Raw genomic sequence first — 16,143 nt, 5'->3', positions numbered from 1 at the left:
CTCATCTGGTGGCCTGTGGTGTCTTTACTAAGTCACCTTTGCAGCTTGTTCAAAGTGTTCCTTCATCGTTTACAAAATTTACAAAATTACAAAAATTACAAAAGTATTTTAAAATTTCCTTCTCCTCACTCACTCACATAGCGTGGCTTGACACCCAGCTGTCCAAGTCACCTTTGCAGTTTGGTTTGAAAAAAAAAAAAAAAAATCCTGCCTTTTTCACTGTAAGTCAAACCCGTGTGTGATTTATAACACTTGAATCACATTGTTGCAGCTGAGTATCAGACTTCACAGGGATTCTCTGATGGCTCAGACCATAAAGAATCTGCCTGGGATGCAGGAAACTTGGGTTTTATCTCTTTTGGGAGAAGGGAATGGCATGCCACTCTAGTATTCTTGCCTGGAGAAGCCCATGGACAGAGGTGTCTGGTGGGGCTACAGTCCGTGGGGTCACAAAGAGTCGGACGTGACTGAGGCACTCAGTAGGCACAGAACCCTTGATAACCACCATTTCAGTCTTTTTTTTTTTAATTAGCCTTTTTAGATTGCACGTATAAATGAGATCATACAGTGTTTGTCTGTCTGTCTAATTTACTTCAGTTAATAATACCCTCCAGGTCCATTTCCACAGTGGAAAAATGGCAGGATTTCCTTTTTATGGCCGAGTAATATTCCGTGGCATGTATCTACCGCTTCTTCATCCATGCATCTGTGTACAGACACTGAGATTGTTTCCGTCTCTTGGCTGTCGTGAGTCATGCTGCCATGAACACATGGCTCCAGATCTCTCTTTCCAAATGGAACTCAAACCCACTGTGAGGTGTTAACTCACACCCATCAGAATGGCTTTTATCACCAAGACGAGACGTGACAAATGATGGTGACCGTGTGGAGGAGAGGGAGCTCTCGTGCGCCATGGGTGGGAATGTAGAGCGGTGCAAAACGGCACGGAGGGGCCTCAAACATTAAAAGTAGAAGTATCGTTGATGTGTGCAGTCACGTCCGACTCTCTGTGACCCCACCGACCGTAGCCTGCTGGGCTCCTCTGTCCCCGGGAGTCTCCAGGCAAGAACACTGGAGTGGATTGGCATTTCCTTCTCCAGGGGAATCAAGAACTACCATGAGATCCAGCAATTCCACTCCTGGGCGGACGCTATGATTTAACATTTAACAAATGCTTATTTTCTCCTCCCCCTGTCTCCTTTAAAGGTAGTGAAATGGAGGCTGAGAAAGACTTAAGTTAGTCACGCAGAGTCTCGTAGTTAATAGATCTTGGAGCTGAGATTCAAACTCCCATCCGATCCGCACTCATTCCATTGTACCGCACGACATCTCAGTAATAAAAATACTACATGAAGAAAGGAGAAAGTAGGTTCTCAGTATTCGGCATTGGACGCCGAAGACCCCCAGTCACTGTACTGATACGGAGAATTGCACGCTTTGGTTTGCCTTAAGGCAGAAAGCCCTGAGCTGCTGGAACCCGGGTCCGTCAACCCAGGTCACATTTATTACCGGCAAATTACCTTCCAAAAATATAGACCAGAGGCTGTTTTAGAACCTGGTAAAGCTACAAGTTCAGAGAAACTTAGAAAAAAAAAAATTTTTTTAATTGGAGTATAGTGTGAGTCTGAGTGAACTCCGGGAGTTGGTGATGGACAGGGAGGCCTGGCGTGCTGCGATTCATGGGGTCGCAAAGAGTCGGACAGGACTGAGCGACTGATCTGATCTGATCTGATCTGATAGTTGAGTTACAATGTTGCAGTAGTTCCAGAGAACTGAATCAGTTATACATGTATCCACTCTCTGTGTGTGTTCGTAGCAGAGTTTTATTAAAGTATGAAAAGCAGCTGAGAAAGCTTCTGACATAGACATCAGTAGGGGGATGGAGAGTTGCCCCCCGCCCTTGCTCCTGTTAGCAAGGGAGTTATACACTTTTTTAATTGGTTATTACAATAAAGCAAAAGAATGTCTCAAGGTTGTAAAAAAATTGTACCAGACCCACTCCCACACTTTACCTTTTAAGATGGGAGGATTGGAACTTATCAATAGGAAGATCTTACCAGACCCACTCCCATCATACACATTCTGAGATATCAGGATTAGTCAGAAGGTTTTCAGGAAGGAGAAACTGTCCTCAAGCAGGATGCACTGGTTTATATAATCCTTAGAGCAGAATTAAACTGAGTTGTTTGTTGTGTAACCATTAATTCCCAGCTTAGTTTTATGTGACTAAGACAAAGGAATGTAGGAAAAAAAAAAAAAAGGCGTTTGTCCTTTCCTCCTCCCTGAGAATTCCAGACCCCTGTCTCCTCTTTTTTTTTTTTTTTCCCCGCCCCCCCCTGTCTCCTCTTTGAAAGCCCCAGACCCATCTCCTTCTTGGGGACCCCTGACACCTTTCTCCTCCTTGGGGACCCCAGACTTATCAATCTGCCTAGGAATTGACTCGCTCAATCCCCCCTTTTCTTTTAAGAGAATTATGTTGCCAAGGGAAACGGGTGTCGTTTTCATTCCATAACTGCTTCCTGCTGTTGAGGGGCATCATCCCTAAATTGTTGAGGCAACATATTCTCCTGACCCTCATGTTGAGGGTCTCTGAGCCAGGGACCCCAAGATGATAAGTTGAAGGAGGTTGTGGCACTCAAAGGAGCCTGGACAAGCACTTGTGACTTCAAAGCTTTCAGTTACAAACAAACCACATTATACAGTTACAGATGTAAGGCAAAGTAGTCATTAAGCCAAGTTAAAACATAATCAAAATGAAAAGTTACATTATATCCATAGTTAACGTACAATATCTTAGGATTGTTAGATGTCATCTTGGAGTTGAGGAAAGTCCTTTACTTGAGGTGCAGAAACCCACCATGGGAAGCCTTCAATTGATGGGTCAGTTGAAAAGCTGAAAGCTGAGTCACATAGTTAATTTTAAGGCGTCAGGATCTGTGACAATATCTGCTCACGAAAGCGTTGTGTCATAGAGACAGTCCCTTCTTAGGAACAGTTTGAGCCCTCATTACAACTACTGGTGAAACTTGAAAGCAACTTTCTTGTGTATCCCGAGTTAGCTTACGCAGATGCCTCTTAATCATGTAATCAGCCTTTTTAGCTTTTCCTGAAGATTGGGGTCTCCAGGAACAGTGTAAATGATATTCTATTCCTAGAGGTTTTCACACCCCTTGAGTTACAGTAGCTTTAACGGTGGAACATTGTTGCTCTGAACTTGAGAGTTGAAGATCCCACTTCCATCTTGAGAAGTCAGTATGGTAAGATTTTGCCCATTAGTAAACTTAGGAACTTTCAGTTCAGTTCAGTTACTCAGTCGTATCTGACTCTTTGTGACCTCGTGAACCGCAGCACGCCAGGCTTCCCCGTCCATCACCAACTCCTGGCATCCACCCAAACCCATGTCCATTGAGTCGGTGATGCCATCCAACCATCTCATCCTCTGTTGTCCCCTTCTCCTCCTGCCCTCAATCTTTCCCAGCATCAGGGTCTTTTGACATGAGTCAGTTACTTGCATCAGGTGGCCAAAGTATTGGAGTTGCAGCTTCAACATCAGTCCTTCCAATGAACACCCAGGACTGATCTCCTTTAGGATGGATTGGTTGGATCTCCTTGCAGTCCAAGGGACTCTCAAGAGTCTTCTCCAACACCACAGTTCAAAAGCATCAATTCTTCAGCGCTCAGCTTTCTTTATAGTCCAACTCTCACATCCATACATGACCACTGGAAGAACCATAGCCCTGACTAGATGGACCTTTGTTGACAAAGTAATATCTCTGCTTTTTAATATGCTGTCTAGGTTGGTCATAACTTTCCTTCCAAGGAGTAAGTGACTTTTAAGTTCATGGCTGCAGTCACCATCTGCAGTGATTTTGGAGCCCAGAAAAATAAAGTCTGACACTGTTTCCACTGTTTCCCCATCTATTTCCCATGAAGTGATGGGACAGGATGCCATGATCTTCGTTTTCTGAATATTGAATTTTAAGCCAACTTTTTCATTCTCCTCTTTCACCTTCATCAAGACGCTTTTTAGTTCCTCTTCACTTTCTGCCATAAGGGTGGTGTCATCTGCATATCTGAGGTTATTGATATTTCTCTGGGCAATCTTGATTCCAGCTTGTGCTTTTTCCAGCCCAGCATTTCTCATGATGTACTCTGCATATAAGTTAAATAAGCAGGGTGACAATATACAGCCTTGACGTATTCCTTTTCCTATTTGGAATCAGTCTGTTGTTCCATGTCCAGTTCTAACTGTTGCTTCCTGAGCTGCATACAGATTTCTCAAGAGGCAGGTCAGGTGGTCTGGTATTCCCATCTCTTTCAGAATTTCCCACAATTTATTGTGATCCACACAGTCAAAGGCTTTGGTAGAGTCAATAAAGCAGAAATAGATATTTTTCTGGAACTCTTGTTTTTTCGATGATCCACCGGATGTTGGCAATTTGGTCTCTGGTTCCTCTGCCTTTTCTAAAACCAGCTTGAATGACTGGAAGTTCACAGTTCACATATTGCTGAAGCCTGGCTTGGAGAATTTTGACCATTACTTTGCTAGCGTGTGAGATGAGTGCAATTGTGCGGTAGTTTGAGCATTCTTCGGCATTGCCTCTGTTTGGGATTGCAATGAAAACTGACCTTTTTCTGGTGAAAGAAATCAAAGAGGACACTAATAGATGGGGAAATATACCATGTTCATGGATTGGAAGAATCAATATAGTGAGAATGAGTATACTACCCAAAGCAACTTATAGATTCAATGCAATCCCTATCAAGCTACCAACGGTATTCTTCACAGAGCTAGAACAAATAATTTCACAATTTGTATGAAAATACAAGAAACCTCGAATAGCCAAAGCTATCTTGAGAAAGAAGAATGGAACTGGAGGAATCAACCTGCCTGACTTCAGGCTCTACTACAAAGCCACAGTCATCAAGACAGTATGGTACTGGCACAAAGACAGAAATATAGATCAATGGAACAAAATAGAAAGCCCAGAGATAAGTCCACGCACATATGGACACCTTATCTTTGACAAAGGAGGCAAGAATATACAATGGATTAAAGACAATCTCTTTAACAAGTGATGCTGGGAAAACTGGTCAACAACTTGTAAAAGAATGAAACTAGAACACTTTCTAACACCATACACAAAAATAAACTCAAAATGGATTAAAGATCTCAACGTAAGACCAGAAACTATAAAACTCCTAGAGGAGAACATAGGCAAACCACTCTCTGACATACATCACAGCAGGATCCTCTATGACCCACCTCCCAGAGTATTGGAAATAAAAGCAAAAATAAACAAATGGGACCTAATTAACGTTAAAAGCCTCTGCACATCAAAGGAAACTATTAGCAAGGTGAAAAGACAGCCTTCAGAAAAGGAGGAAATAATAGCAAATGAAGCAATTGACAAACAACTAATCTCAAAAATATACAAGCAACTCCTACAGCTCAATTCCAGAAAAATAAATGACCCAATCAAAAAATGGGCCAAAGAACTAAACAGACATTTCTCCAAAGAAGACATACAGATGGCTAACAAACACATGAAAAGATGCTCAACATCACTCACTATTAGAGAAATGCAAATCAAAACCACTATGAGGTACCATTTCATGCCAGTCAGAATGGCTGCAATCCAAAAGTCTACAAGCAATAAATGCTGGAGAGGGTGTGGAGACAAGGGAACCCTCTTACACTGTTGGTGGGAATGCAAACTAGTACAGCCACTATGGAGAACAGTGTGGAGATTCCTTAAAAAACTGGAAATAGAACTGCCTTATGATCCAGCAATCCCACTGCTGGGCATACACACTGAGGAAACCAGAAGGGAAAGAGACACGTGTACCCCAGTGTTCATCGCAGCACTGTTTATAATAGCCAGGACATGGAAGCAACCTAGATGTCCATCAGCAGATGAATGGATAAGAAAGCTATGGTATATATACACAATGGAATATTACTCAGCTATTAAAAAGGATACATATGAATCAGTTCTAATGAGGTGGATGAAACTGGAGCCTATTATACAGAGTGAAGTAAGCCAGAAAGAAAAACACCAATACAGTATACTAACACATATATATGGAATTTAGAAAGATGGTAACAATAACCCTGTATACAAGACAGCAAAAGAGACACTGATGTATAGAACAGTCTTTTGGACTCTGTGGGAGAGGGAGAGGGTGGGATGATTTGGGAGAATGGCATTGAAATATGTATATTATATGAAACGAGTTGCCAGTCCAGGTTCGATGCACGATACTGGATGCTTGGGGCTGGTGCACTGGGACGACCCAGAGGGATGGTATGGGGAGGGAGGAGGGTTCAGGATGGGGAACACAGGTATACCTGTGGCGGATTCATTTCGATATATGGCAAAACCAATACAATATTGTAAAGTTAAAAAATAAAATTAAATTAAAAAAAATAAAAAAGAAAACTGACCTTTTCCAGTCCTATGGCCACTGCTGAGTTTTCCAAATTTACTGGTATATTGAGTGCAGCACTTTCACAGCATCATCTTGCAGGATTTGAAATAGCTCAACTGCAATTCTGTCACCTCCACTAGCTTTGTTCGTAGTGATGCTTTCTAAGGCCCACTTGACTTCACATTCCAGGATGTCTGGCTCTAGGTGAGTGGTCACACCATGGTGATTATCTGGGTCGTGAAGATCTTTTTGTATAGTTCTTCTGTGTATTCTTGCCACCTCTTCTTAATATCTTCTGCTTCTGTTAGGTCCATACCATTTCTGTCCTTTATCGAGCCCATCTTTGCATGAAATGTTCCCTTGGTATCTCTGATTTTCTTGAAGAGATCCCTAGTCTTTCCCATTCTGTTATTTTCCTCTATTTCTTTGCATTGTTCGCTGAGGAAGGCTTATCTCTTCTTGCTATTCTTTGGAACTCTGCATTCAAATGGGAATATCTTCCCTTTTCTCCTTTGCTTTTCACTTCTCTTCTTTTCACAGCTATTTGTAAGGCCTCCCCAGACAGCCATTTTGCTTTTTGACATTTCTTTTCCATGGGGATTGAAGCAATAGCCTATAATGCCCAAGAAACCTCTCAATTGTCTTAAAAGTCATAGGTACAGGGTAATTTAGTATAGGTTCAACTCTAGAAAGCAAGCTTCATATCAACGAATGAAAAATATTTGGCTCGTTCAGGAATTTCAGACAATAAAGTATAAAGATTAGACCCTACTTATTCGTAAATCTTGAATAAGTCTCCATTTATCAATTGACTTTTTTACACCCCAAATAGGAGTGTTGTAGGGACTGTTGGAGGGAATTAATAGCCCCTGTTCCTTTAAATTTTCAATGATGGTTTTAACCCTTCCCTAACACTTCAGCCTTTAATGGATACTGCTTTTGATGTGAAAATAAGAGGGTCATTGAGCGAGGTAAGGACAGAAACAGGGTTTTGTGTTCCACCCACAATTTTTCCATCAGGCCACACTTTAGGATTTATGTTTTGTTCAACATATATCCACTGTTTAAAATTATTTTTCCATTACAGAGTACTGAGTACAGTTCCCTGGCCTATACAGTAGACTCGGATTGCCTGTTTTATGTACAGTAACGTGTATATGATTAAACTTTTTAAATTAAGCTTCTTCTTTTATGTTGTTCAGTTCAGTCGCTCAGTCGTGTCCGACTCTTTACAACCCCATGAATCGCAGCACGCCAGGCCTTCCTGTCCATCACCAACTCCCGGAGTTCACTCAGACTCAGGTCCATCGAGTCAGTGATGCCATCCAGCCATCTCATCCTCTGTCGTCCCCTTCTCCTCCTGCCCCCAATCCCTCCCAGCATCAGGGTCTTTTCCAGTGAGTCAGCTCTTGGCATGAGGTGGCCAAAGTACTGGAGTTTCCAGCTTTAGCCTCATTCCTTCCAAAGAAATCCCAGGGCTGATCTCCTTCAGAATGGACTGGTTGGATCTCCTTGCAGTTCAAGGGACTCTCAGGAGTCTTCTCCAACACCACAGTTCAAAAGCATGAATTCTTTGCCTCTCAAGCTTTCTTTGGGGTCCAACTCTCACATCCATACATGACCACTGGAAAAACCATAGCCCTGACTAGACGCACCTTTGCTGACAAAGTAATGTCTCTGTTTTTTAATATGCTGTCTAGGTTGGTCATAACTTTGCTTCCAAATAATAAGCGTCTTTTAAGTTCATGGCTGCAGTCACCATCTGCAGTGATTTTGGAGCCCAGAAAAATAAAGTCAATGTTTCCCCATCTATTTCCCATGAAGTGATGGGACCAGATGCCATGATCTTAGTTTTCTGAATGTTGAGCTTTAAGCCAACTTTTTCACTCTCCTCTTTCACTTCATCAAGAGGCTCTTTAGTTCCTCTTCACTTTCTGCCATAAGGGTGGTGTCATCTGCATATCTGAGGTTATTGATATTTCTCCCAGCAATCTTGATTCCAGGTTGTGCTTCATCCAGTCCAGCGTTTCTCATGATGTACTCTGCATAGAAGTTAAATAAGCAGGGTGACAATATACAGCCTTGACGTACTCCTTTGCCTATTTGGAACCAGTCTGTTGTTCCATGTCCAGTTCTAACTGTTGCTTCGTGACCTGCATACAGGTTTCTCAGGAGGCAGGTCAGGTGGTCTGGTATTCCCATCTCTTTTAGAATTTCCCACACAGTCAAAGGCTTTGGCGTAGTCAATACAGCAGAAATAGATGATTTTCTGTAATTTTCTTGCTTTTCTGATGATCCAGAGGATGTTGGCAATTTGATCTCTGGTTCCTTTGCCTTTTATAGAACCAGCTTGAACATCTGGAAGTTCACGGTTCATGCATTGCTGAAGCCTGGTTTGGAGAATTTTGAGCATTACTTTACTAACATGTGAGATGAGTGCAATTGTGTGGTAGTTTAAGCATTCTTTGGCATCACCTTTGTTTGGGATTGGCATGAAAACTGCCCTTCTCCAGTCCTGTGGCCACAGCTGAGTTTTCCAAGTTTGCTGGCATATTGAGTGCAGCACTTGCACAGCATCATCTTCCAGGATTTGAAATAGCTCAACTGGAATTGGGGTGTAGCCAATTAAGTATATTATGATAGTTTAAGTGGACAGCAAAGGGACTCAGCCAGACATACACATGTATCCATGCTCCCCCAAACTCCCCTCCCATCCAGGCTGCCACCTGACACTGAGCAGAGTCCCCTGTGCTGTCCAGCAGGTCCTTGCTGGTTCTTCATGTTAAATAGAGCAGTATGTCCATGTCCATCCCAGACTCCCTGTCTCTTCCCCCGGATAAGCATAAGTTCTTCTCTAAGTCTGTGAGTCTGTTCCTGTTTTGTAAATAAGTTCATTTGTATAATTTCTTTTTAGACTCCACATAGTGTTTACAATATTTCTCTTTCTCTGTCTGAATATGTCCTCGTTTTTTATTTTTGCTTATTTCTAGTTAAAATTACCTGAAGTGTTCCTACGATTTTAGGAAAGAATCAGTAAGGAACACATCACATGAGATCTACCCTCAATAAAGTGTTGAGTGTTACGTATTTTGTTGTTCAGCCAGTAGCTTGTGACCATCTCTTTGCGACCCCATGGACTGCAGCAAGCCAGGCTTCCCTGCCCTTCACTATCTCCTGGTGCTTACTCAACTCACGTCCGCTGAGTTGGTGATACCTTCCAAGCATCTCATCCTCTGTTACCTGCTGCTTCTCCTGCCCTCAGTCTTTCCCAGTGTCCATCTTGGTGTTTTCTAACAAGTTGGGTCTTCACATCACGTGGCCGAAGTATTGGAGCTTCAGCATCAGTCCTTCCAGTGGGTATTCAGGGTTTGGTTTCCTTTACGATGGACAGTTATTAAGTATAGATGTTACTGAACACAAGTTTATGTGCCCGACAAGTAGTGAGGCGAAACAAACTAAAAAATGTCAGACTTTGGAGCTGAGAAGGGTTTTATTGTGGCGCTGAGCAAGAAGACCAGTAGCTTGTGGTCAAAAAAATCCCCCTAACTCCTGGAATGGTGTCAGCAAAGCAGTTTTAAAGGCAGGAGGAAGGGAGAGTGTGCTTACTTGTTGCAAAAGTCTTGGTGTTGGAATCCTTTGTTCTTGGGGCTGTCCACAGTGGGTCAGGGCCCCGTGTTCCTGTAAACCTCCAATGGGACAAATGTTATGGTCTGTTCTGCAACGTTTTATCTCTTTAGGAGTGGAACACTGTTACACTCTGAAAGTCAAGAGCCTTGAGGATGTGCTACTATGTATATTTCAGGCTAGAGACAGAATTCTTTTACAGATGGTGCAGAGACAGCCCGAGAAAGCAGAGGAAACACAAAAGTTAAAAAAGAACAGATTTAATATGGAATCAGATTTGCCTCTTCCCTGTTACATAGACCGGTGTGTTGGCCAGCAGCTCTTGAGGATCCATTGTACTCAGAACTGAAACCTTATATGAGTGACCGGTTCCCCCCCCCCGCCCCCCCCTTTCCTCTCTACCCGCTGACCCTGGCAGCCACCACTGGGGCCGGGTTTCACATTTCCCCAGAAACCTTTTTCAGTTCTCAAGAACATCGTGGAGAATAGACTCCAGCTTTTGGTATCTGGGTTACAAAGGTCTGGCTTGGAGCCGGCTGCAAATTCAGCATTTACGGTTCCCCTGGGGTGGGGGTGGGGGGCGGGAGGGCCGTGTCTTGGAAAGCCACTGGCTGAACAATCATTCTTCCTCATGAATCAGAGTCTGTGTGCAGGCTGTTAAAACACCAGTGTCTTAGAGGAAGGTGTGGGGGGGTGGGGGGTTGGGGAAGAAATCCAGAAAAGGCAGCGCTTTTTAAATGATGTCATTCCAGTAAGTGAGGGAGGAACAAAGAATAATTTGGCCCAATGAGTTCTGAATTCTGGCACTTCTTGTGCACTGTGCTTATTTTTGTCCACGTGGAGAATCTCGGCCCAGATGCCTGAAAGGTAGGAGGGTAGGATTCACTTCTTGCAGAGTACATTCTGATACCCAAGAGCTCTGCACTTCCCAGTGGCCAGATGTTTAGCTCCTTGGCTTTTTTTTTTTTTCCTTGGAATTTCTTGTCTTTTCCTGCTACCCCGAAGGACGGGGGCCTCTGGTATCCTAATAGTGAGACTTTTAGGCTGTTTTTCAGAATGTCATTTTAAAGAGAATCAGGGCTCTGTTAGTTCAGTCGCTCAGTCGTGTCCGACTCTTTGTGACCCCATGGACTGCAGCACACCAGGCTTCCCTGTCCATGACCAACTCCTGGAGCTTGCTCAGACTCATGTCCGTCGAGTCGGTGATGCCATCCAACCATGTCCTCTTTCCGTCGTCCCCTTTATCAGAGAACCCGTAATTCGTGCTTTCCAGACCTCTCACTGTGGTCCCGGTGAAAGACCGCTTTGGCACATTTGGCAGAACCGCCGGTTGTGGCAACGCTCTACGTGACTGCCCCAAATCTTTTTCTCTTCCCACATAAAGTCCAAGCTCTGAGTTTCCAGCTTCACCAGGGACTGAATGGTTGGGAGGGGCTCGAAGAACGCTGCGGGCTTCCTGGGTGGCACTGGTGGTCAAGACCCCGCCTGCCAGTACAGGAGACGCGGGTTCGATCCCTGGGTCAGGAACATCCCCTGGAGGAGGGCATGGCAACCCACTCCAGTATTTCTTGCCTGGAGAGTCCCACGGATGGAGGAGCCTGGCGGGCTACAGTTCATGGAGCTGCTGAAGAGTCAGACACGATTTTGGCAGCTTAGCACGCGTGCATAAGGCAACCGTGGGTCTCTTTTCCAGCACATCTGTGCATTAAAAACGTGATCCTTTTCTTCTCTTCATTCCCATTCTTCACCGTGACACGCACCAGTCATCTGTGCATTTTAGAGCATGTTTATGACCGCGCTGTCTTTGTGGGGAGTCATGGTTTTCTCCAGCCTGTATTCACAATCTCTCAACATTTGTACTTTGACCAAAAGTTGGTCCAGGGTTGGTTTTCTTTTCTTTTTTTTGGTGGGGGGAGTTAGTTCTGGTTTTTTTTTTTTTTCCTTCTTTTACAACCGTTGGGTCAAAATTGCCAGGGCCGCAGCCTGCGGCCGTTAATGTTTTACGACCCGCTCTGGGATACTGGTTGGATGGATTTGCCTTCCTTACGGTGGTGGAAGGTCTTTGTCAGCTCTTGGCGGCCGGGGACAGCCAAGGGGCAGCCAGCCCCTCCAGGAGAGGTCTCCAGCTCTCACTGAAGATCTGTGCAGACCTTGGAGTGCTGCATGCCTGGGAGGGTTCTCTTTTCTTTTTTTTTTTTAATTAATTTTTACTGGAGTATATAGTGGCTTTACGACGCTTTGTTAGTGTCTGCTCTGCGGCAGAGCAAGTCAGCTGTACATATTCATATGTTCCCTCTCTTTTTTTGGATTCCCTTCCCATTTAGGTCATCACAGAGCATTGAGTCAAGTTCTCTGTGCTAAACAGTAGGTTCTCATTACTTACTTATTTTATACATAGTAGGTGGTACGAGGCTTCCCTGATAGCTCGGTTCATAAAGAATCGGCCTGCAATGCAGGAGACCCTGGTTCGATTCCTGGGTCGGGAAGATCCGCTGGAGAAGGGATAGGCTACCCATTCCAGTCTTCTTGGGCTTCCTTGGTGGCTCAGCTGGTAAAGAATCCGCCTGCAATGCAGGGAGACCTGGGTTCAATCTGTGAGTTAGGAAGGTCCCCTGGAGAAGGGAAAGGCCACCCACTCCGGTATTCTGGCCTGGAGAATTCCATGGGCTGTATAGCCCACAGTCTTGCAAAGAGTCGGACATGACTGAGCGACTTTCACTTCACTTCTTCAGGTGCTGCTGCTGCTGCTAAGTCGCTTCAGTCGTGTCCGACTCTGTGCGACCCCATGGACGGCAGCCCACCAGGCTCCTCCATCCGTGGGATTCTCCAGGCAAGAACACTGGAGTGGGTTGCCATTTCCTTCTCCAATGCGTGAAAGTGAAAAGTGAAAGTGAAGTCGCTCAGTCATGTCTGACTCTTTGCAACCCCATGGACTGCAGCCCACCAGGGTCCTCCGTCCATGGGATTTTCCAGGCAAGAGTACTGGAGTGGGGTGCCATTGCCTTCTCTGTCTTCAGGTGGTACTAAGCGATAGAGAATCCACCTGCCAATGCATGGGTCGCGGGTTCGATCCCTGGGTGGGGAAGATCCCCTGGAGGAGGACATGGCAACCCACTGCAGTGTTCTTGCCTGGAGAATCCCATGGACAGAGGAACCTGGCGGGCTACAGTTGATGGGATCTCAAAGAGTCAGACACGACTGAGCCACTGAACAATGACATATATATACATACTTTTTCTCAAAATATTTATGTATCTTTATGTATCTCTGCATGCATGTAACAACATATATAATTCTAAAAAATTTAACTTCATCAAATTTATCTTTTCTCACACTCAGGCGTTGCTTAGGGTTTCATCCAAATTATTTTATGCTCAACATGCTTTCTGGTTTTATTTATTTTTACATCAAAATGCTAAAGCCTTTGTCATTCATTGATAGGTGAAGTATGGTAGGGATTTTTTTTTTTTATGATGGATGGATTTTCCCAATCCACTTACTAAATAATGCATCTTTTCCTTGTTGTAAGGAACCAACTTTTTCCACATTATAGCTTCCCAAAGTATTTAAGTCTCTGTATTTGCTTCCATGAGTCTGTCTGTAGTCTGTACCCTTAACACATCTGAGAGTTCATTTCTCTTCACTCAAATGGAGTCCTGTTTTGAAGCAAATTTTTTTTTTAAATTACATTTAAGTTTATTCAACATAAGATTCATAGGTTGCTGTCAGTTTAAAGATAGCCTACATTTCACACACAAAACCGTGTTTTCATATGGTTGAATATAAGTATATGTCTTTTTTTTTTTTCCCTTAAGGGGAAAGAAAATGTGTATTGACCAATTTAGGGTACACCAGTACTTTGGCCACCTCATGCGAAGAGTTGACTCATTGGAAAAGACTCTGATGCTGGGAGGGATTGGGGGCAGGAGGAGAAGGGGACGACAGAGGATGAGATGGCTGGATGGCATCACCGACTCGATGGACGTGAGTCTGAGTGAACTCTGAGAGTTGGTGATGGACAGGGAGGCCTAGGGTGCTGTCGTCCATGGGGTCGCAAAGAGTCGGACACGACTGAGCAACTGATCTCATCTGATCTGATCTGATGAGATAGTCTGTAATTGATAAAAGAAAGTCAGTATAGTAATGGAGAAGGCAATGGCACTCCACTCCAGTACTCTTGCCTGGAAAATCCCATGGACGGAGAAGCCTGGTGGGCTGCAGTCCATGGGGTCACTTAAGAGTCAGACACAACTGAGCGACTTCACTTTCACTTTTCACTTTCCTGCATTGGAGATAGAAATGGCAACCCACTCCAGTGTTCTTGCCTGGAGAATCCCAGGGACGGGGGAGCCTGGTGGGCTTCGGTCTATGGGGTCGCACAGAGTCGGACACGACTGAAGCGACTTAGCAGCAGCATGAGATAGTCTGTTATTCATAAAAGAAAGTCAGTATAGTAAAACCAGTTTAATGAATGAAACTGCAAGTGCCTCAGTCATGTTCAATCATTTGCCATCCCATGGAGTGTAGCCCACCAGGTCCCTCTGTCCATGGAATTCTACAGGCAAGAATCCTGGAGTGGGTTGCCATTTCCTTCTCCGTTGGGGCAAAAAATGTTTTACAGAAATCATTAAAAGTCACCTTTCCCTGTTTCTTCAACTTCTGAACTTGGCAAATAATCCCATGGAAAGGGGCTTTCTTGTTATTTTAGGTTATTAATGCCACATAAAACTTGTATTAATTTTATTATTTTTTTTTATTACTAGCACCCACTTTAAGCTTTTTACAGTCCATGAGCAGCGTTTGAATACACGTGAGCAGACGTAGGTCTAAGATATTTCTATAACGTGTGAAGGTCGGCTAGCAGATGTTTTCAGACATGGTATCGTTGTTCCTGCCGATTGTTCCGAACAATGGAGCTCACAGTGTATTCTGTTCTATATTGAGACTATTCCTGTTCTCGAGTTGACTCTTCTGTTTTCTGTTGACCTGAAAGCTGCCCATGGGAGGCAGCTGCCTGCTAAATTTACAGGGAAGGTCTTGGGTCTTCTGGTTTGGTTTCCGAAGCTTTCAACAAACTCAAGAGTGTTTCCTGGAAGGCTTCTGCGAGTTTCGTTCCTCATTTATTTTTCCACAGTCCCCACCATCTGCCACATCCTGATCACATTTAGAAAACCATGTAGTGGCTTTCCAGGCATCAGATCAGTCTCTCAGTCGTGTCCGACTCTTTGCGACTCCATGAATCGAAGCACGCCAGGCCTCCCTGTCCATCACCAACTCCTGGAGTTCACTGAGACTCAAGTCCATCGAGTCAGTGATGCCATCCAGCCATCTCATCCTCTGTCGTCCCCTTCTCCTCCTGCCCCTAATCCCTCCCAGCATCAGAGTCTTTTCCAATGAGTCAACTCTTCGCATGAGATGGCCAAAGTATTGGAGTTTCAGCTTTAGCATCATTCCTTTCAAAGAAATCCCAGGGCTGATCTCCTTCAGAATGGACTGGTTGGATCTCCTTGCAGTCCAAGGGACTCTCAAGAGTCTTCTCCAACACCACAGTTCAAAAGCATCAACTCTTCGGCGCTCAGCCTTCTTCACAGTCCAACTCTCACATCCATACATGACCACAGGAAAAACCATAGCCTTGACTAGACGAACCTTTGTTGGCAAAGTAATGTCTCTGCTTTTGAATATGCTTTCTAGGTTGGTCATAACTTTCCTTCCAAGGAGTAAGCGTCTTTTAATTTCATGGCTGCAGTCACCATCTGTAGTGATTTTAGAGCCCAGAAAAATAAAGTCTGACACTGCTTCCACTGCATAAGGAATGTCATAAATACTCCCCGCTACGTAATTATTGTGGGTTCTCTCAAGAACTGAGAATACAGGATCCTACTGCAGGGGTGTTACTGAAGTCAGGCTCACTGATCAAAACGCAGTACTCAAGAGATACGTGCTCATTGGAAGGAAACTTTGGTTTAATTTTGCATGCTGGCCACCTCAGGGAGAAAACAGACTCAAGTCCAAAAGCCATCTCCCCTCTGCCCAGCAGTGGACAAGAACTTTGAAGGGGAGTTTCAGGCAGGCCACCAGCAGAGG

Source organism: Bos indicus x Bos taurus, chromosome X (genome assembly GCF_003369695.1).
Source record: "Bos indicus x Bos taurus breed Angus x Brahman F1 hybrid chromosome X, Bos_hybrid_MaternalHap_v2.0, whole genome shotgun sequence".
Lineage (NCBI taxonomy): Eukaryota > Metazoa > Chordata > Mammalia > Artiodactyla > Bovidae > Bos > Bos indicus x Bos taurus.
The sequence above is the reverse complement of the archived record's forward strand: the minus strand, read 5'-3'. Positions refer to the sequence as shown.